The 22,321-nt window shown below is 41.7% G+C and overlaps 1 long non-coding RNA gene across 2 annotated transcripts; it reads right to left on the reverse strand.

Moving 5' to 3' along the window:
- Positions 1-886: 886 nt before the first annotated feature.
- On the reverse strand, positions 887-21,592 carry LOC112650037 (uncharacterized). Of its 2 annotated transcripts, XR_003129892.3 has the most exons (4): positions 21,011-21,592; positions 20,054-20,592; positions 4,242-4,306; positions 887-1,790 (listed from the first exon to the last, which is right to left on the reverse strand). It is a non-coding gene; the product is annotated as an uncharacterized LOC112650037 (long non-coding RNA). The 2 variants fall into 2 exon arrangements; XR_004803716.2 differs by lacking the exon at positions 20,054-20,592 and having other exon boundaries at positions 21,011-21,588.
- Positions 21,593-22,321: the final 729 nt, after the last annotated feature.

Consider the following 22,321-nt stretch of genomic DNA (forward strand, 5'->3'; position numbering starts at 1 on the left):
TTGAGGAAACTGCTTTTGCTATTTGCCAGACAGCCTATGGCTTAAAAGTCTTTGTTGTGAACAGTGCAGGCCAAAATATGAAAGGAAAGAAGCATCCAAATGCAAAGAAAATAATGGATTTGATGAAGGGAGGTTTTGAGACCAGAATCCCAAACCCAAGTTTCAGACCTCGCCAGCTCACTTCCCCTGCCCTTCTCCAAAGGAAATTCCAATAAACAGCTGATCTCCAGAAGAGTCAGTAAGGAGCATAAAAGAACCCACAGATAACTTACATATAGATCCTGCAAAGAAAGAAGACATATGACTAATAAAGAGAGGCAAAAGCATAAGAGACATCTTGATTATGTTTGAAATATCCAAGATTATTCACTCTGGTGTGTCTGGTGATGCCAAATTAAAGTATTATTTCTGTTGTGAAAAAAATAGACTTGGTCGTGGACTTGAGTTAGCCAAGTAAATATTTTCTTGGCAGTGTACAACATCAGTGCAAAATGCCTATTTATGCATAGACTATAATTATAGCATTCAATTAACATTCTTAAGTGATTCTTATTTCTGGCCTCCTGGTGGTTGGGACTTGGGAGATAGAAGTTCTGCCTGGCATCTTCGCCTGGAAACCACCGACTGATACTTGAGTTTGGAGATTTGAAGTGGACATACTTGCATGGAGGATAGAGGGGGACGTATGAGCTGGGCCACGTTCACATCTCAACTTGTTGCAACTTGGTGTCCAATCTTTGGAGTGAAATGGATCTTACTAAGGTGAGAAAAAAGGCCCAGTTTCCAATCCAATAGACACTTTTAAATATTAGTTTACTTGACTTACTTCCAGGGTACGCAGCATGTCCATCATCCTTTTCCCAAGGATTAGAAAGGCAGCAGAGAATACATTATGCCTCCCCTGTACACAGGAGGCCAGTGGTTTATTGAGTGCCTATTATGAGCAATCTGCAATTATTTCTCAAGTTTACAGTCACCCTGAGTAGAAAATGGCATTGTTCCCACTTTACAGATGAGAACACTGATTTGGAGACATCAAGTCATCGGTTCAAACTCACGCAGGCAGTAGTTGGAGGAGCGGAGATTCAAACCCAATGGTGAGAGAATAAGTATTCGCTTCAAAAGGATCATGGTAATGAGCATTCCCCAGTCAGAAATGTTTCTTAAAAGAAACCTACCTAACTTAAAAACTTTGGTGGGATATAAGATGGAATACAAATATATGCATTTTGCACCCCTCTCATGCAAAATGTCATTAAAAGTCCAAAGGAATGTAGTGTGACGGGAAATGTGCAGGAAAATGGGGAAGGATCTTTCCATTTGCCAAAGACCACAGGTCCTTTCTGCAGGATTCAGCGGAGCCATACATGTCTGGACCCAGCAGGGTGGTGCTGGGGGCTGATCAGGAACACTGGGTCACATTTCAATACCATCTTCTGGCTCAGTGCTGGGCTGGAGATGGGAGTGGACCATGGAGCTTCCAGAAGTTTATTAGAGCAAGAAGGCTACCCAGATGCATTCTCCAGCCTCACTTGACCTTTGTGGTGACCGGGCAAGGCGAAGATTCTATTTTTCACCAGCTTCTAATGCAGGCTGTACCTGACCCCGGCAAGTGGCAGAGTCAGGGCTTGAATCTTCTCTGGGATTCAGCACATTTACACTTGCGAGGCTGTTTGTCCAGTGGGCGCTGGGGACACTGAGATGAATTCAGTAAGTCCTTATCTTCCACGAGTCACAATCTTTTGTGGGATGCAGAGTACACTGAGCTATGACAAATGACAGGGAAACTCCTAAGGGCAGAGAAGGGAGAAACCGTGATTGGAAAGGGGCTTCCTTGCAAAAGATGACACTGAGGTAGACTTCAGGGTTGATGAAGTAATTTTTAATCTAAGGTGAAGGCATCTCTGAATGAATGGAAGTATATGAGGAGGAAATGACCGCATGGAACAGTGATAGCAAATCTTGGGAAAATGGAAGAGATTGGCCAAAACACCCACACTCCCGCGCACCTCTAGGGGGCCCACTTCCAGGCCTATGAGGAAAGTTTGCAGAGAGGTGCCTAAGCAGGAGAGTGGGCAGGGCTTTGGAAGGTTCTGTAATAGTCCTGTGTGCTCTGGCAGGGATCCCCATGGGGGTAGTTCAGAGAAGAGGTAGGGATTGCTGCTCTTTATGGCGGAAGGAGACTTCCTACCAGAGCGGGGAATAACATGACTTTGTACTTGTATCTAAGGTAGAGCATTTGATTATGGCACATCTCTGGGTCTCAACAAATAGGACTGAGAAGCAAAATAGTCACACTAGTATTGATACTCACTGAGCATCAGTGTCCCCATCTGTAACCGGGGACATGTAATAATTCCTCCTTCATTCTTCTCTGTGTAACTGAGCCTGCCACATGCAGTATAAGCTCTGGAAGCTTAAATGCAATCATTATTTTTCAGAGTTATTCCTGTTCCAAATCCAACACTTCTCCTAGTCAACAATGGCCTCTTATGGAAAGCAAACAAGCAGAGAAGGAAGCACATTTAAATTTCATTTGTAGAACATCTTAAAATTTGCCAGTTTCCTTCTTTCTATGTCTTTGGCCATGCTTTTTTCATGCCATCTCAGTCCATGGCTCTGCACACGTTGTTCCTTCAGTCTGAAGCATCCTTCCTTGTTATTTCCCCAACTGACTTACTCTTCAACACTCAGCTCAGCCATCGCTTCTGCCCCTGCCTCTACTCTACGTGTCCCTCCTATGACACACCTCTCTCATGGTGTACCTTCAATCCAGATTACAACCACCTGGACGTTTGTCTTCCTTGATAGACAGTGTGGTCCTGAGGACAGGGGCTGTTTTAGTTCTCCTTACCTAACACCTAGCTATGTAGTAAGCCTGACTAAATGTTTGTTGAAAGATTGTCTTGAAGCAGCATCCATAAAATATTGGAGGAAAATGCATTTTTTAACCACTTGGCATTGAGTTATTTGTGTGTGTGTGTGTGTGTGTGTGTGTGTGTGTGTGAAAGAGAGAGAGAGAGAGAGAGGGGAAGAGAGAGGGAGAGGGAGAGAGAGAAGTTGTAAAATTAGATAAACTCTCATGATTCATTAATTTAAACAATTTTTCCTCGAGGACTCCTCTATCTGGCATTGTTCCAGGCTCTAGGATACAAAGGTGAGTAAGAGAGTCAGTTTCTGCACCCACACTGAGTATGATGTCAGAGCTCCACATCAGGTATTCCGGAGGTGGAGCCGAGGATGTCTCAGCACGGTGGGGTGCTGGGATTGTAAGCTGCTACCTGACACCTGTAGCTGTCCTCTGGTGCTCTATTAAAAACAGTTGGTCTAGTAATGAGATAAGGAAGCATGGAGCTGTTGGATTCAGGCCCCCACAGTAGGGGTAGAAATAGATGTGGAAAGAGCAGCAGCGGTCCAGGGGGACAAGAGAACGGGTTCTTGTGTGAAGTTTGCCATCAAAGGTTGCATGACTTTGGGCAACTTGCTCCCTCTCCTTTGAGAGAGAGCTTTCAAACTTTTGTAAGTTTCCATTTACACAAAAAAAGAGTGGGATGAGATAATCTCTAAGGTTTCTTCCAGGAAGCTTGGATCTATGACAGCTTGAAGCAGGCTCTGAAATCCATCAGCAGGAGCACTTTGATTGGGAAGATACCCCACAGCCCACAAATTGGGTCTTCCCTCTTCCCAGCTGTGTGATTGGCGTCTCACCAATATGGTCACAGCATCTGGTTTAGAGAACCAGCGCACTGACTCGCAACTCTCAGAGCCTACTGTCCATCGGTTAAAGTCATCTTAATGTCTAAATGCAAGTCCATGAACTAGATTAACCAAGTGACCTCAGAAAGGAGGGAGTGGGATTCTGAGTGTAGAGAGGTGAGTCTGTTTATTTTCTAATTCTAATTAGAGAAAGGAAAAGAGTGTCAGGAGTCTTTAGTGATTCACATCTTAATAGCCTGGTTATAATTTATTAATCCCTTTCATCAAATTTTCAGCATCTCTTTCCCCAGGAGTCTAAGACTGACTCAAATGTATTTATTGTTTCTAGGTGGGGTGTCATTAAATATTTGGCATCTCCTAAAGCTGGTTGGGAAACTGGATTATATATTATGTGAAGGCACAATTTCTGAAGGGAAAGGCATGAACTGATGAGACATTTTTAGGCAGAATGAGTGATATATGCGTATACACATATGTTTATTTTTTAAAATATTAATGACTTCATATTTATCTCCAATACTTACAATGCAGGTCTGGCATTTCACTTTTTTCCTGTACTTTCCTTTCACCAGCAAATTCAGTGGTTTTCCTTAAAGTGGAATATCAATTGAATAGTAAATATGTCATGCTTTTAAAAATTTGATATATGTAAATGTTGTAAAATGATTACCACAATAAAATTAGTTAACACATTCATTATCTTGGGCAGTTACCATTCACGCGCGCACGCGCATGTGTGTGTGTGTCGAAAACATTTAATACCCACCAAATTTAATACTCAATAAATTCCAAATATGCATTACAGTGTTGTTACCTCAGGTCACCATACTGGACACTAGGTCCTCAGAACTTATTTATCTTATAACTGAAAGTTTGTACCTATTGACAAGCATCTCCTCATTTCCCCCACTCCCAGCCCCTGGTAATTACCATTTACTTTCTGATTCTATGAGTTCAACTTTTTTTAGATTCCACATATCAGTGAGGTCATAGAGTATTGATCTTTCTCTGTCTGACTTATTTCATTTAGCATAATGCCCTCAAATTTCATCCCTGTTGTCACAAATGGTAGGATTTCCTTTTTTTTTTAATTTTTTTATTTTTTTATTGGTGTTCAATTTACTAACATACAGAATAACCCCCAGTGCCCGTCACACATTCAGGATTTCCTTTTTTTATGATTGGATAATATCCCATGATATGTCTGTATATACATACATATACGTAGATACCATATATATACACCACATATATACACACACACATATATATATGCACACGCATACATACATCCATATATACACCATATATATATCTGTATCTACATGTAGAGATGTATATGTATGTTTGTACATCTATAGACCTATATGACTCTGTATATACATTATCTATCTCTATCTAGGGGTGTGTGTGTATGTGTGTGTGTGTATGTGCCTGTGTCTATCTCACATCTTCTTTATCCATTCATCTGCTGATAGACACTTAGGTTGTTTTCACATCTTGGCTATTATAAATGATGCTATAATGTACATGAGAGTGTAGATAATCTCTTCGAGATAGTGGTTTTGTTTCTTTTATATATATTCCCTGAGGTAGGATCACTGGATCATGATAGTTCTATTTTTAATTTCTATAAGCACCTCCATACTGCCTCTCATAGTTCACATAACCATCAATAATGTACAACAGTTCTCTGTTTTCCACATTCTTTCTAATACTTATTATCTCCTGTTTCTTTGATAATAGCCATTCCAACAGATCTGAGGTGATATGTCATTGAGGTTGTGGTTCTCATTTCTCTGATGATTAGTGATATTGAGCATCTTTCATTGAGCATCTTTCATATCTATTGGCTATTTGGATGTATTCTTCGAGAAACATCCCTTCAGGTGATTATTTGTTTTTTTTTGTTTGTTTTTTTTTGTTTGTTTTTTTTTGCTGTTGAGTTGTATGAATTCCTTATATATTTTGGATATATAATATATATATATATATGTTATATATATAGAATATATATATAATATATATATATATATTCTTATCAGATATAAGGTTTACAAATCTTTTCTTGCATTCCATGGGGTTGCTCTTTTATTCTGTTGATTTTTCCATTGCTGTGCAGAAGCTTTTTAGTTTCATGTAGTCTCACTTGTTTACTCTTGCTTTTGTTGCTTATGCTTTGGGGATCATATCTCAAAATATCATTGCCAATACCATGGCCAATTTTCCCATTTGCTTTTTCTCTAAGAGTCATGGTTTCTCACATTTAAGTCTTTAATCCATTGTGAGTTAATTTTTGTGAGTGGTATAAGAAAGGAGTCCAATTTCATTCTTTTGTATGAATATCCAGTTTTCCCAATAGTATTTATGGGAGAGAGTGTTCTTCCCCCATTGTGCATTTTTGGTGCCCTTGTCAAATATTAATTGGCCTTATACGCATGGGTTTATTTCTTGTCTCTTAATTCTGTTCTATTGGTGTGTGTCTGCTTTTATGCTAGTACCATACATATTTTGATTACATAGCTTAGTAATATAATTAAAATCAGAAAGTGAGATGTCTCCAGTTTTATTCTTTTTTTTTTCCTAAATATTTTATTTTATTCACAAGAGACACAGAGAGAGAGGCAGAGACACAGGCAGAGGGAGGAGAAGCAGGCTCCATGCAGGGAGCCCGACTTGGGACTCCATCCTGGGACCCCAGGATCACGCCCTGAGACAAAGGCAGGCGCTTAACCACTGAACTACCCAGGTGTCCCCAGTTTTATTCTTCTTTCTCAGGATTATTTTGGCTACTTTGGGTCTTCTGCGGTTTTATATGAATTTTAGGATTTTTTTTCTGTTTCTATGAAAAATGCCATTGAAATATCGATAGGCATTGCTTTGAATTTATAGATCACTTTGGGTAGTATGGACATTTTAACAATATTCATACTCCCAATCCACAAGCATGAGATATCTTTCCATTTGTCTTCACTTTTTTTTCATAATTGTCTTATAGTTTTCAGTGTATAGATCTCTTAGTTTCTCAGTTGAGTTCATTTGCAAGTATTTTACTGTTTTTTGACACTATTGTAAATGAGATTGTTTTATTTCTTTTTCAGATAGTTCATTGTTAGTGTATAGAAATGAAACTGATTTTTGTATACTGCTTTTGAGTTTTGCAACTTTACTGAATTTTTTTATTAATTTGAACAATTTTTTGATGAAGTCTTTAGGGTTTCCCATGTATAAAATCATGTCATTTGCAACCAGATGATTTTACTTCTTCCTTTCTGATTTGGATTTCTTTTATTTACTTTTGTTAATTCTTCCAGCTATGTTCAATAGATGTGGTGAGAGTGGGCACCCTTGTCTTGTTTCTGATCTTAGAAGAAAAGCTTTCAGTTTTTACAACTGGAGTATGATGTTAGCTGTGGGCTCTTCATATATGTTTTGGTTAAGCCATGGATATGGCCTTGGTTATGTTGAGGTACATTACTTCTAGACCTAATTTGTTGAAAGTTTTAAATCACAAAATGATGATGAACTTTGTCAAATCCTTTCTTTTTTTTTTGGGCATCTATTGAGATGATCATAAAAATTTTATTCATTATTCTGTTAATGTGGTGTATGTATCACATTTATTGTTTTGTGTATGTTCGACTATCTTTGCATCCCAATAATTAATTCTATTTAACCATGATTCTTTTAATGTGCTGTTGAATTCAGTTTGCTAGAATTTTTCATCATATTCACCCCAGGATATTGGCCTGCAATTTTCTTTTCTTGTAGAGTTCTTATCTAGTGTTGATGTCAGAATGAGGCTGGCCTCAAAAGAATTTGAAAGTGTTCTCTCCTCTTCAAGCTTGGAAGAGCTTGAGAAGGATTGGCATTAATTCTTCATTAAATGTTTAGTAGAATCACCAGTGAAGCTGTGTGGCTCTGGGATTTCTTTCTTTCTTTCTTTTTTTTTAGATAGAAGGTTTTGCTTACAAATAAGTAAGCTAAATAGCTAAAGAGCTAAATAAATAAATAAATAAATAAATAAATAAATAAAATCTCCTTACTTGTTACTGACCTGTTAAGATTTTGTATCTTCATGATTCAATCTTGCTATTGTATATTTCCAGGAATTTAAACATTTCTTCTAGACTACCCAATCTGTTGATGTATAATGGCTCATACTAGTCTCTTACCATCTTTTGTATTTCTGTGATATTTGTTGTACCATCTCCTCTGTCATTTATTTTATTTATTTGAGTCATCTTTCTTTTTCTTGGTTAGTATAGTTAAAGGTTTGCTAATTTTGTTTGTCTTTTCAAAAAACAAACTCTTAGTTTCATTGCTCTTTTCTATTCTCTATTTCACTTATTTCTGCTCTAATCTGTTTCTTACTTCTATCAACTTTGGGTTTAATCTGTTCTTTTTTTTTCCAGTTCCTTTGGTGTGTAAAGTTTTTTTTTTTTATTTGAGATCTTTATTTTTTCTTAATGCAGTTATTTACAGCTATATATCTTCAATTCTGTTAATATTTGCTTTATATATTTAAGTGCTCTTTATAATTCTTTTATCTTCCTGATGGATTCACCACTTTGTGCCAATATAATGATTTTTTTTCTCTCTTGTGATCATTTCTGACTTTAAGTATATTTTGTTTGATATAATTATAGCCACCTCCTGCTCTCTTTTGGTTACCATTTACTTGGAATATCTTTTCTGTTCCTTCACTTCCAGCCTATTAATAGAGTGAGTCTCTTATAGGTACATATTATCAGGTCTTGTTTTTTATTCATTCAGCTATTCTGTGTCTTCTGATTGGAAAACAAGTTCAGTTATGTTAAAATAGTTATTGGTTTTTATATACTTACTACTGCCATTTTCTTCACTGTTTTCTGACTGTTTTGTAGTTTATTTGTTTCTTCCTCTCTTGCTGTTTTCTGTTGTGATTTGATATTTTTTTCTTGTGGTTTGCTTTGGATTTCTTTCTCTTAATCTTTAATTTTTCCACTACAAACTTTTCCTTTGTGGTTACCATGAGACTTACATAAAATATCTTATAGTTGTAACTTCCTATTTTAAGTTAATAACAACTTAACTTTGATTGCATACAAAAGCTATACTTTTATTTCTCTTGGCCTTCAGTTACTTCTTTTACTTCTGTCTCCCTCACAATTTAGATTATTGGTGTTATAATTTACACCTTATTTACATTGCGTACCAATAGCAATTATTAAGTTATAGTTATTTTTAGTATGTTTACATTGTGATTTGAAAGTTTGAAATTGGTTTACATATCTCCATTACAATATTAGATAATTCTGACTTTATTTATATATTTACATTTACTGGTAAAAAATATTTTAAAATGCATTCATATATTGTTAATTGGTGTCCTTTTCTTTCACCTTGAAGAATTCTCTTTAGCTCATTTTATAAGACTCAGCTTTTGTTTGTCATATTTTTATTCATTTTGTTCTTTTCATTCACAATGCATCAAACTATGTGGCAACATTATGAAGGGTCTATTATTATCGCAGAGCAGGAAAGGTACTGAGAAGTCATTTTAAAGATCTGTAAATTGAAGCCTGGAGTGGTGAAGTGACTCAAAACCATAATTCTAAAGATGAAAAGGGACCTAACAGATCTATCCTCTTTTGAGGCTGTAAAGTCTTCTACAGCATTTCCACTAAAAGTTGTCAGTTCTTGGCTAGTTCCTCTCCAGAGACAGAGAGCTGACAATCTTCAGAGGTAGCTTTGCTATCAAGGAAAGCTTGACCATTAGAAAGTTCCTCTTTATTCAGCTAAAATATTCCTCCCTCTACCTTCTCCTCTGTGGTCTTCAGTTTGCCTTGAAAACATCCCTTGCCCTTAGTGAGCAATGGCCGAGCAATGGAAGAATCTTTTTTTTTTTATTTTTATTTATTTTTATTATTTTTTTGCAATGGAAGAATCTTAAGGCAGGGACAGCCAAGCCTGACACTAACTCCAGCAACCCCAGGTGCATCTATCTCAGATGGGAGAGTTCTCTGGATACAGTGAAACATTATTCATATGGCTTGTCCTGATTAGGAAAAGGAATCCTTCCACATGGTCTAGCTCGGCTTCTTAGAATTCTATAACAGATTTTAATTCTAAAGCCTTAGCTGACAATGTCTTGTTTTGGTGCTTTTGAGCATAAATGTCTCCTTTGGACTCCTTATGGGGAAGAAAGTGATTGGGAGTTTAGGCAGAATTTAGGATATACCTCGTTCTCCCAGCCATATCCCATTTTCTTATCATCTTTCAAATGTATGATTTCTTATAAAGTGAACATTGACATTGTATGCCCTTTGGCTCACATAAATTATCCTTTTAATTCATACATCCTTAGGCTTAGGCATCCTTAGGCTTACACTGCACATTCTCAGACTCCTTTCCTGGCTGCCTATATTTCTTTGGCCCCATCTCATGGTGTCATTGATGTCTTTGGGCCTTCCGCTTTTGAGTTCCTCCTCTTCCTGTAAAACTAGAAACATCTACTTTTAACATCTTTAAGCCAACATTTATTTACTTAGTTCAGAGCCTGGCAAGCACCCCCAGATTTCTTGTCTATAAAAGTTTTCTGTAGAGAATAGGGCCTTCAGCATCTTTATTGGCATATCTTGAAAGCACACAGAATTATAACATGGCCTTTTTCCTTCTCTACCAATAGGCAGCTTATAAACCTAACTGACCCAAATCTACAAATCCCATATTTACATTTGTTCTTAATAATGTAAACCACTTCCTTCTCAAAAGCTCTCTCATCCACACTGTCTCATGGTAATGGCAAGGTGACTACTTTCACAGAAGGAGCTAGGACACATCCCCCCTGCTCAGCTTCTAGCTATTCTGAAGACAGCTTGCCAGGGGGCCTCAAGGTTTCCCAAATGGTTGGATACACCACATTTGGAGTCTGTGAGCATCTCACATCCAGCCCACTGATGAGCAAGTATTTTGTGGGGAAGCTCACCCTGGACCTCTAGAATGTTTTTAAAGAAAGAAATAATGAAAACCTCTCAACGTACGTACAAGTCCTAGGAAGCAAAGTGACTGACATAAAACTCTCCATTATATTTGAAAGCATTCATTTGAACAATAAGGCATAGGATGGAATTTGTGTTGAATTTCTTACTAATGGATCTTTGGAGGAGAAATGCACTGTCTGCTGTTGTCCAGATATTTTCTCGAAAGAATTACCCATCACCACACTACATATCACTTTGGTCAAAAATAAAATCAGATGAGGAAAAATTTGGTCTTCAAGTGACAATCATTATTATAATAATAATAGTAATAGCTAACTATGTAAAAGTTAGCTGAGTTGTAGGCACTTTGTATATATTATCTTTAGTCCTTACATCTCCAGGAAAATATGAATTATCAGTAGTAGTGATAAGATGGCAAAATGTTTTGCTGAGATCCAAATCCATGAGTCTTTTATCAGCCTCCTGCCTTCTCTGACACCAGCCTTACCATCTCCATGGGCAATGTACAAATGGACAAAGGTAGGCAGAGGAAAACCATTTATAACTATAGAGAAAGCTGTGGCACCAAGTCTTCTCACCTTGGGGAGAAAGGCTAGACTGGGTCTGATTCATAAGGGCTGACTCTGTGCTCCTGGATGGACTAAGACCTACATGAGAAACAATCCTAGTTCTTTCTGAGAGCTATCATTCCCATGAGCAGAACCAAGGAAGGACACACCCAAGAGAAAAAGCATAAAGGGAAAGAGTGTTTTCCTATGATTTAGTGCAATAGCTTTCAATCTTCCACCCTATCCACCTTTACAAGATTAATGGTAGAAGGGGGCAGCCTCATAAACTAGGGGAACTCTTCTTAGCCAACTAGAATTACAGACATAATTATTTCCAAAATGAAAAATGAATCCATTAGGGTATACTGTGAAGAAAGAAGAATTTTATTTTATTTTATTTATTTATTTAGAAAGAAGAATTTTAAAAATTCTTTTTTTCCTCCTACTAAAAGCTCATCTTGTTAGTATAGAAATGGCAAAGTACTGAGATGAGTGCAGATACCCTCAGCTCCTGAACCATGGCCAACATCCTAAATCAATGATGGCCCTCATTCTTGCCAAACCTAGAATTTTTCTCAACATCATGTCCTAAGCAGCTATATTAGATGACTAAAATTGGCAAGTGCTTAAAATCCTTTTACCATCATTATCTTAGCACCCCAGTAGAGCACTGCCTATCACCCATGTCAGAAAATTTCTGTTTATGGGTATGGTATGTGAGAGGTGCTTTAGCTTTCCTCCCCAGAAGTTGTAATCTGCAGCCAACATACCCACTATTCTGATCTGTATTTTTTACTCAGAGATGTGGCTTTGGGCCACAAAAATCAAGAGTATCAGAAAAGTCTTGCTTGATTCTTCAAGAGACCTCTTCTCCAATCCTTGCCTCTTCTCTTATGTTTAGTTTTAGAGTTAATGAATGAGCAGCTCAGCCTATTTTCCTCATGGTTACCTGCTACTTAGATCCCCTAATCTCACCTGTTCTACCCTTCATTTAGAAATATGCTTAGCCACTTTGATAACCAAGTTCACCAGACAGATTTATACAGTGTGCACCAGGGAATGCAGTAACTCCCACAAAAATAAAAAGAACATACAAACATCCTGGAAAAATGCTAAAGCAGATGGCAAGTGAGAGCAACAGGCATAAACTAGGACTTTATTCAGTGAATCTGAGTGTAAAGCCACCTTAGTCAATAGCATCTGTAAGAAGTGCACAATAATAGTCCCATACCCAGAGAATATAGAAATCACAAGCATATCTCAGGATCAGTATGACTCCACATTTATACCTCAGCCTAATATCTAGACTTGATACAGACCAAGTAACTCTCTGGTCCCATTTTCTTACTTCCCAAATGAAAAATACCCTGGGATATTTTTTTTTTAAATACATATGGCATGTGATACACCTCCTCCACAAGTAAAACAGGGCTGCTCCAGAAATGGAGATAAGATGAAGTGAATTCTGGCCATTTAGATGCTCTTCAATCTCTAGAGGTAGGCTCTAGGGAAGAGTTTTTAAATTCCATTTAATTCCAGGTCTTTTATGTCCTAGAAACTGGCATATATGGATGGCATTTGGCTTTGGGGTCTGTATTTTCCAGATGCTGCAAGTGAGTCTTAGTGTAGCAATTTGTTTTGTTGACCCTTTGGAACTTTGGAGAAGTGGAACACATTAGAGAGCTGGCATTGAATGGACCAGCTGGGGGACATGTTGAAGTTGCTGAAGTAGAAGATGCCATCTGTAGCTACTGAAGAAGAGATCTAGTTTCTGTCCCAGCTCCTTTGGCTCCCATGGCTCCTACTGCTGGGATCAAGCAGAACAGGAAGAGAGAAGGTACACACACACTCTTACATTTACTGCTGCATTATTTACAATAGCCAAACTATGGAAGCAGCCCAAGGGTCCACCAATAGATGAATGGATAAAGAAGATGTGGCATATACACACACAAGAATAATACTCATTCATAAAAAAAAAAGAGTGACATCCTGCCATTTGCAATAAGTGGATGGAACTGGAGAGTACAATGCTAAGTGAGATAAGTCAGTCAGAGAAAGACAAATACCATATGATTTCACTCATATGTGGAATTTAAGAAACAAAACATATTAGCAAAAGAAAAAAGAGAGAGAGAGAGAGAGACAAACAAGAAAAAGACTTTTAACTATAGAGAACAAACTGATGGTTACCAGAGGGGAGGTGGGTGGGGGGATGGCCGAAATAAGTGATGAGGACCAAGAGTACACTTATCATGATGAGCACTGAGTAACGTACAGAATTGTTGAATCACTCTATTGTACACCTGCACCTAATAGCACAGTGTATGCTAACTATACTGGATTTAACATAAAAAACTTAATTTTAAAAAAGCATATTAAAAAAAGAAGAAGGTTCAAAGGGAGCTTCTGACATAATTTGAGAATTTGAGAAATTAGTTTCTCCTTGGCAAAGGGGGCACTGATTAAAATAGGAGGGTTTACACTACAATAACTTGACAGTGTGGTGGCAAATGTGGGTGTTTCCGTTGCAGTCACAGCTTGTTGCTCTTGGATGTCCATTATGTAGTCTTCCTTCAGCTTGTTAGCCTTGTGGTGAATATGAGAGAACACAACATGTAGAGAGAATGTGGGGCAGCATGAAAAAGGCATTTGTAAAGCCCTTGGGAACATGAGCTCCCATCTCAGTGGTCTCATGAAGGGCTGAGTAGGACATGGGAGTAGTGAAAAGGATTAGAGATACAGCACTGCCAAGATACTACTAGGGCTTTTCTGATAATTCATGATTTTCTCTCTAGCTGGGGACATCTCTGCCTCTGGTGGGTCTGGTCCTGAGCGCACTGGACTAACTGGTGATTAACAAAAAGAATGGCCTCTAGAGGGCGCGGTAGGTTTCACCTGTGGTGGAAATCAAGTCAAGGGCACGCTTGGATTAGAGTTCTCCAGATGAGAGGCAGGTTGAAAAATTCTGGTATCTGAGTAGCAGGTTCTGCTTAGACCCTCTTCCCTTTGCATCTTCTGTGTTGAGGATCCTACTTTGAGCCTTCTCATCTCCTAAATAAAGAGTGGCTAAGCAGCCAGCCACTGTTTGCACTTGAAAGGCCAGTGGGAACTGAAGTGTGGCATATGTAGTTTAAAAAAAAAAAAAAAGCGTGGGTAGGTGGCTTGTTCAGGCTGCCCTAACTTCAGAGAGTGGCTAACTTCCTGTCCCAGAATTAGGGCAGAGGAAAGTGTACCTTAGAGCGCAGTTAGCCTGCTTCTGACCAAGGATTTAAGCCAAATGGAATTCCAGGCTCACATATCATCTACCCCAAACTACCAAGACATTTATTAGGGTTTGGGGCCATGATTAGTAATGAAAAGCGTGGGCATCTGCCTGCCTTCGTTCACCCTTCAAGGACCTCACAGATCCAAGAAAGCAGCTATGCAAGATGCAGAGGTCCGATGGCCTCTGGGCGGCTCAGTTAGTTGAGTGTCCAGCTCTTGATTTTGGCTCAGGTCATGATCTCATGGGACATGGAATTGAACCCTACATCAGGCTCCATGCTCAGTGGGGTGTCTGCTTAAGGATTCTCTCTCTCCCTCTCCCTCTGCCCCTCTGAGCTGTCTTCTCTAAATAAATAAGTAAATAAATAAATCTTTAAAAAAGAAATCTTAAAACAAAACAAGCAAACAAACTCACAAAAGATCCAGAGGTACGATCCTGGTTTCTTACAGACACAATCGGCCATTATCATCTTTAGTGTACAGATGAGGCCATATGGCTTAGGGGTAGCAGGACGAAGCTTGACCCTTCCCTCAGACCCTCCTTCCCACTGCATCCCTGGTGTGGGAGTCAGGACACACACATTTCAGCCCTATCTCTGCCTCCTTGAAAGGGACTCCAGGAAAGGTGCTCTCTGAGTCTCAGTTCTCTCATCTGACAAATGTATGGCTCACACTAGGCCTTCTTCAAATCTGACATTTAATGATTTGCCACATTATTACAGCTCTTACTGTTTTGATTGAGGGACTTGGCATTTTCATCTTCTTAAAAAAAAAAAAAAGGCATCAAATCAGGAATTCAAGCCTGCAGCCAATGAACTTTCCGCCCCCGTTATGAGAAACAATCCTCAGAATCCCAAGGAAACCGAGGTCCAGGATTTCCCCTGGGGGAGGACTCTGCATGCGCACAACTTATTTTGCCTTGTAAAAAACAAAAACTCTTGTGACGTCCTTCTCCCCAGTAAAGTCAATGACTTTCAACTTCCCTTCCCTTTCCTACTCTTCTCCGAGTCCTAGGCAAATTAAAGCAGGAGCATTTAATCTTCTCCCCAGATGTTTTGATCACAGAAGGGCCACATATGTGCACAACATTCCTGGATATTTTTAGATATTTACAGGCTCCAAAGTTCGAGCTGCTTTCTTGCTCTGCGCTTTGTGGCCGCTGCGGGTCGCTCTGCCAGAGCAGCCGAGGCAGGGCTGCCGGAATAGGGCCTGGCACAGGGAGGTTCTGGAAGCCTCTCTGCTCAGCCAGGCTCCCAGAAGTTGCTCTGAGCGATCATTGCAGGCTGTAAGGCTGCAGGCCCTGAGTCCTCTCTGGTCACCAAGAGCAAACAGATTACTGCCATTTAAGAATTATGCGTTACACGGACTCCCTCCTGGAGTGTTCTGGCTGCAAGTCCCCCCCAGACATACCAAAACCAAATAAAGAGGTAGCAAGGTGGACAGAAGGTCAGGAGATGTGCTTCTGGTTGGCTATATGACCAGTCACTTTTCTTTACTGGGCCTTAGTTTCTCTATCTGGACAATGGGATGCATTATATGTGCTGCACAGAGGTCTGCAAACTGTGGTCTACAGATTGGCTGCCTGTTTTTGTGATATAGTCATGTTGGGACAAAGTCAGTGCCATCCTGTCATGTATTACCTGTGGTCAAGCTGACTGGTTGCAACAGAAACCACATGGCCCACACATCTAAAATATCGACTCTCTGGCCCTTTAAGAAATAGCTTGCTGACTCCTGATGAAGTTCATCACTCTGGGTTGTGCCAAAAGCCCTACTGCCAGCAGCTGGGACTCTCCTTTCTCTTGAGGGTGGGGCTGATAGAAGTTAATGCCCCCAGGATCCGGAGCAGCCCTTAGCCAATGACAGATGGAAGTTGGTGGTGGTGGTGGTGGGGGGGGCTGTAAACCATCCCTCCTTCCTTACCTCAAAGGTGGGAAAATCCTCTGATGGGTTTCATATTGTCTTCTAGATGTTCCCAGTAGGATGGCCCCCCAGATACCTACAAGAGTAGCCTCCTCCTCACTAGACCCTGGGTCAGCTTCCTTCCTTTCCCAGTCCTCTCTCTCCTATCCTACTGGTGCTGCCGGGGTTCCATTCCCCCAGAGCCCCTAGTACTCAAATCATGGACTCAGGCTCTGCTTCTGAGGGTATGCAGCCTAAGTCAGGACATAGGTCTTGTGCACCTTCTTCTTTTTCTCCCTTAGCTGGCATCCCACCAGGTATATGCTGCCTGTTGACTTCTGGCCTTAGATAAAATGCCACAGAGCAGGATGTGGGCTGAATTTTCTCAATGGCCACCACAGTGCTGGATGACTCACCCTGGAAGTGTAGTTTGTTCTCCATGGGGTAGACCTTGACCATAGGAGGAAAACTGACAGACACATGTCCCCTACTGTCCTTTGCCTTGGGCTTCCGTCAAGTGTGTCTTCTCTTTGCAAAACTTCTAGGGAAATTCTGTGTGCTGAGAAAGCATGCTTGCCAAGAGACCTACTGTGTTTCTTTGGTGCCTTGTTGAGTGGTTGCGTGGCAGAGAACCCGTGCATCTTCCCTCGTGTCACTTCCTAGTTTTTTCCTAATACTAACCACCCTGTGTTTGCACTTCCCAAGTAAAGTCTCAGTACTAAAATCCTTGCCTCAGGCTCTGCTTTCCAGAGGCCTTGAGCCAAGGCATGGTATTGATTTAAATAACTCTAAGGACTCTTTCAGTTCTAAAGCACTAGACTTGCACTAAATTCCATTCTTTACATACCTAGGGATTAAAAAAATGCATATCTACCTTTCTGTCCATGAAACACCATTTAATTCCCCTAAAGACTAGTTTCTGAGGTATGCCAGGGGTCTTGATAATTACAATTCAAATCAGACCAACAGAAGGTGTTATAATAATAATTGTTTATAATAGTTTTCAAGTTCTATATGCTAGTTTTAAAGTATTTGATCTTCATTTAAACCTTATTGGGTTCTATTATTACCCTCATTTTGCACAAAAGGAAAACGAAGTCGGAGAGAGTAAGCCACTTCATCCTAAGTTGCTCAGTAAGTGGCCAAGCCAGGATGGGAAACCATGACTAGATTCCAAGGGATATGGTCAAAATCAGATGCTTTACTCTATCTACTAGAAACAAATACAATACTCTTTCAAAACTTCGTCTTCGAATAGACACTCCACCAATGAAAATATATGGATGGCAGATAAGCACATGGACAGATGCTCAACGTCCTTAGTCATTAGGAAACATAAAACCACAATAAGCTATCACTACACCGCACTAGGATGGCTTAGTTAAAAGACAGGCCATACTGAGTGTCAGTGAGGATGTGAAGGAACTGGATTCCTATACGCTGCTGGTGGGAAGGTAGAGTGGCACAACTAATTTGGAAAACAATTTGGCAGCTTCTCAAAAAAAATGAAACATAAACTGACCATGTGACGGAGGCAATCCACATCTAGGTATTTACCCAGAAACAATGAAGACATATGCTCACACAGAGACTTGTCCATGAATGCTCATGGCTACTTTATTTGTAATAGCCCCAAACTGAAAACGACCCAAATGTCCATTGGCAGGTGAATGGATAAACAAATTGCGGTCCCCTATCCATAAAATGGAATGCCACTCAGTAATAAAAAGGAATGAACTTTTGATATATGCAACAACCGGGACAAATCTCAAAATAACTATGAAAGAAGCCACATAAAAACGAGTACATGTACATACTGTATGATCCCATTAAGATAAATTCTAGAAAATGTAGTAATAGCAGGAAGTAGTAAGTCTGTGGTTGCCTCTGTGTGTGTGTGTGTGTGTGTGTGTGTGCAAGGAAACTTTTAGGGGCAGTGGGTATGTACACTGTCTCAAGTATGATGGTTTCATGGGAGTGTACATATGTCAAATCTCATCAAATCCTGTGTTTTAAATATATGCAGTTTATTACAGGTCAATTATATCACAAAGCTGCAAAGAACAAAAAGCCTGTGGATAACTGAACACTGAAGATATGGCTTTGGAGAAATGCTCTTTTAAATTGGCTTTTGGGATTGTCCATGGAACTCAAACCCATGGTGAAGGAATGAGCTGATTGATCTTGTCTTGGCTGACTCAAAATGGTGCGGCCCAAAGAGAGAGGGTGGGGATGCAGTACTTTACCTCTGTGAGCCTCAACATCCTCATAGATAAAATGGGAATATCTTCAATTGCCCTGCATTCCCCATGAAACTAATTTGAGGAAAAGTAAGTGAGTTTGCTTTCAGGTGTGAATGACCAAACTTCTTCATCCATACACCACGCCCCTGCCAAGCACTTGGTGGCAATCCCAGTCCTGGGTGCCACTGGCCTACCCTGGCGGTGGGGGGGGGGGGGGGGGGGGCGTGCGGCAGTGTGCTGGGACCTTACAGCCCCCGCCTCTGGAATCAGCACAGATCATCTCCCTTTTAGTCTCTCAGGCTGACTGCTCCTCTGTGACTGTTCCCAGACCCTGTGCAGCTGGTCCCTTAGGACTCATTTCATGTCCTTGCTTCCCAGCTGCTTTGATGGCCCAGTTGGCCTCACATCTCCCTCTGCACATTCTCCAGTTCCTCATGTATTTTCTGCTGTTGAGGGCCAATAGGCTGGACCTGCTCACCCACCTAAGAGTGGCTCTCATTGTTCAAGGCATCCCCAGAGCCTGGGCAGACAGACCTGACACTAAGAGAACCACAGTCTGGTGGGAGAAACAGACACAGGTCTACTGTGCCAGCACCTATCCTGTGTGATGCTCTACGGTAGAGGTGCCCTGTGTCGTCCCAGGGACAGTGGGGTGGGGAGGTGCAGGGTAGCAATGGGCCTGGAGGGGGACTCAGATGAGGAAATGGCTCAAGTGGACCCAGAAGATTGGGTGAGGACTTTTGAGATGGAAGTCAAAAGACAGCATTTCAGACACAGGATGTGGGATCCCCTTCCACAAGGACAAAGGTCTTGGGGTATGGGAACCCTGAATAGTTCGGTGTTACTAAGACCCAGCAGAAGGTGAGGCTACAGGGTAAATGAGGGCCAGATCCTGGAAGGAAGACTAGCCATGTGTGCCCAGAGGTTTGGGTCCAAACCCGTGGGAACTGAGCAGCTGCTGAAGGACTCTGAGCCTGAGGGTGACAGTCACAATGTACACTAGGAGGGCAGAAGTGTTCGTTTGTGAGTCCCTGCTCAAATCCTCCCCAGGATAGTTAGTTTCTCTCTATAATGGAGTTTCTATTGGCATTTGGGGTTGGATAAGCCTTTGTCATGGGCGGCTGCTCGGTGCCTCGTAGGATGTCTAGGAACAGCTTCTCTGACCTCTACCCACTGGATGCCAGTAGTGCTCCTCCAGTTGTGACAACCGAAAATGCCTCCAGACATTGGCCCTGGGGTGACAAATTGCTCTCTATTGAGAACCACTGCTCTGAAGTTTTTTTCTCATTTGTTTGTCTGTATTTGAGTATGTTTACGGATGGCCCTCCCCGTGTTTGCCCTCTTCCCTCCTCCCAACACCTGGCTTCCAGCCTTTCCATAAGGTACACACCTGGATGGTGCTCTTGGCTCCTCGCACAGCCTTGTTTTACACCTTGTCTCCAGTGGCCCAAGCTCCCTGTTCGTGGGGGCTCTGGTTGGGGCTGGCTGCAGGATCCGGCTGCAAATAGCTCCATCCACGTCTGCAGCCGGCCAGTGGGGCACCTACTTCTCAGTGGGGCACCCCACGTGGTGTGGAGGAGACTACTGGATGGGGTCCCACCTTCAGGTCAGCTAGGACCAGAACCGTCCAAGCCTGTTGGCCCTGAAACCTCGGTCCCTCCGTCCTGCTATCTGCCAAGCTTACAGCCTGGAGGGACAAGGGAAGCCGGCCAGGGAGAGGGCACTGGGCTGGGGACAGAGGGCAGGTGGTGGCAGCTGGAGGCCATGTGACCGCTGGAGGCTATGTGTGTCACAGGGCAGAGCTGGGCCACTGGCTCGTTCCTGTGCTCAATCTGAGAAGGCCTCACATGACTTCTCTGTGGGAGCAGGCAGGCGTGTGGGGGCGGGAGAGGAGGTGGGAGGGAGGGGGAAGTGATTTTAGGATCCACGCTGGAAATACAAAATACATTTGTGAATCACAAGCAGATATTCATCATATGACCCCATTGGCTTTGCCAACGCAGACATCAGGCTAAAGGTACCAAAAAATGCATCCTACCCCCTGCTCTGTGCAGGCCACGGTAGCCTGGGGGGTAAGGGGGGGCACTAGCATTAGAATAGAAGATGAAGGAGCCAGCCAGGGGACTCGCACTGTCAGCAAAAGCAGGCACAAATCAGCCCCCCAATTCTGAGTCTTTCCATGCACTCATTCATATGTTAATCTCACAACAGCACCCCCTTCCCAGTGAGAAAACCAAGAGCAGAGGATTCCTCTACATTCCCTTTTCTCCCTTCCTCAGAACTTCCAGGGTTTGCTCTGGTTTTGGTTTCGGTTTTGGTTTTGTACCCCCACCATCAGCTTCCCTACCTCTCACCACGATGGCAGGTCCTTCTTGTTGACAGGACGAGGTGAGGCCCCCTAAAATCACCGCACCTCCGTGGAACAGGCCTCTGTGCTGCTGGGGTTACAGGATCCCCGGCAGCGGGGTCAGAAACGCAGGAGACTGGATTCAGGCAAGTTCTGGAGACAGGGCGAGAATGCCCTGGAGGCTCCCCCACCCCCACCCCAGGAATGAGGGGAAAGCCCCAGGGCTCCTCCAGCAGCCCCACCTCCAGGCCCTCGGTACGCCAGGAGCTTTATTTAGTTGCGCTGAAACCCCAGGGCCTGGATCAGGACTCCTAAGCCTGTGTCCTTACCGTCAGAGAGGACAAAATCTTGTGAGCAGGCTCTGTCCCTCCGGGCAAAGAGCCACCTCTCTCGTGCTTGCTGAATGTTTCACCTCTGCGCTTATCACTTTCAAGATCATATTTAATAGATTTAATCTGATTACATAAGCAAGACATGTTCAGTGCAGGATATCTGGGAAACCCAGAAACGTGTAAAGAAGGAGATTAAGAATTCACCACCAGCTCACCAATCAGAGACCGCCTCTTCGAAAATGTTGGTATATAGCTTTCTCATCTATTCTTGAGTCCTGGGTATGCCCGTAACTATAAAAAGTAAAGCCAGAGTAATAGCTTAGATAAATTTTTTAAAAAAATATTGAGGCCTAACATACATAGTAAAAGGCACAAGTCTTTTTTAAAAATATTTTATTTATTATTTATTTGAGAGAGAGAGAGGCAGAGACATAGGCAGAGGGAGAAGCAGGCTCCATGCACCGGGAGCCCGACGTGGGACTCGATCCCGGGACTCCAGGATCGCGCCCTGGGCCAAAGGCAGGCGCCAAACCGCTGAGCCACCCAGGGATTCCCAAAAGGCACAAGTCTTAAGTGTACAGCTCAATATATTTTTACATATTATTGTACCCATGAAACCATCACTCAGATCAAGACAGGGAACATCTCCAGATCCCAGAAAACTCACTCCTGTCCTTTCTTAGTCAATAATTACGCTCTGCTTCCAAGATGTAGCCAGGATTCTGAACTTCGACCCTTCCAGATTAGACTTGCCTCTTCTTGAGTATCCCCGGAATGGGCTCACATAGTATTTATGCTCTTGTGTCTGGTTTTGCTCACCCAATCTGCAGCATCTACCACAAGGCCTGGCCTAGCAAAGGCACTCAACGCTGGCACCCGAAATGGACGTTGGATGCATGTGAAGTCATTGAATGAGTGAGGAAATAGGCTTTGGTTATGGGGTAGTCTCCTGTGTGTTTTGGTCACCATGTGGTGGTCT

The sequence above is a fragment of the Canis lupus genome, chromosome 11, assembly GCF_003254725.2.
Source record: "Canis lupus dingo isolate Sandy chromosome 11, ASM325472v2, whole genome shotgun sequence".
Taxonomy (NCBI): Eukaryota; Metazoa; Chordata; class Mammalia; order Carnivora; family Canidae; genus Canis; species Canis lupus.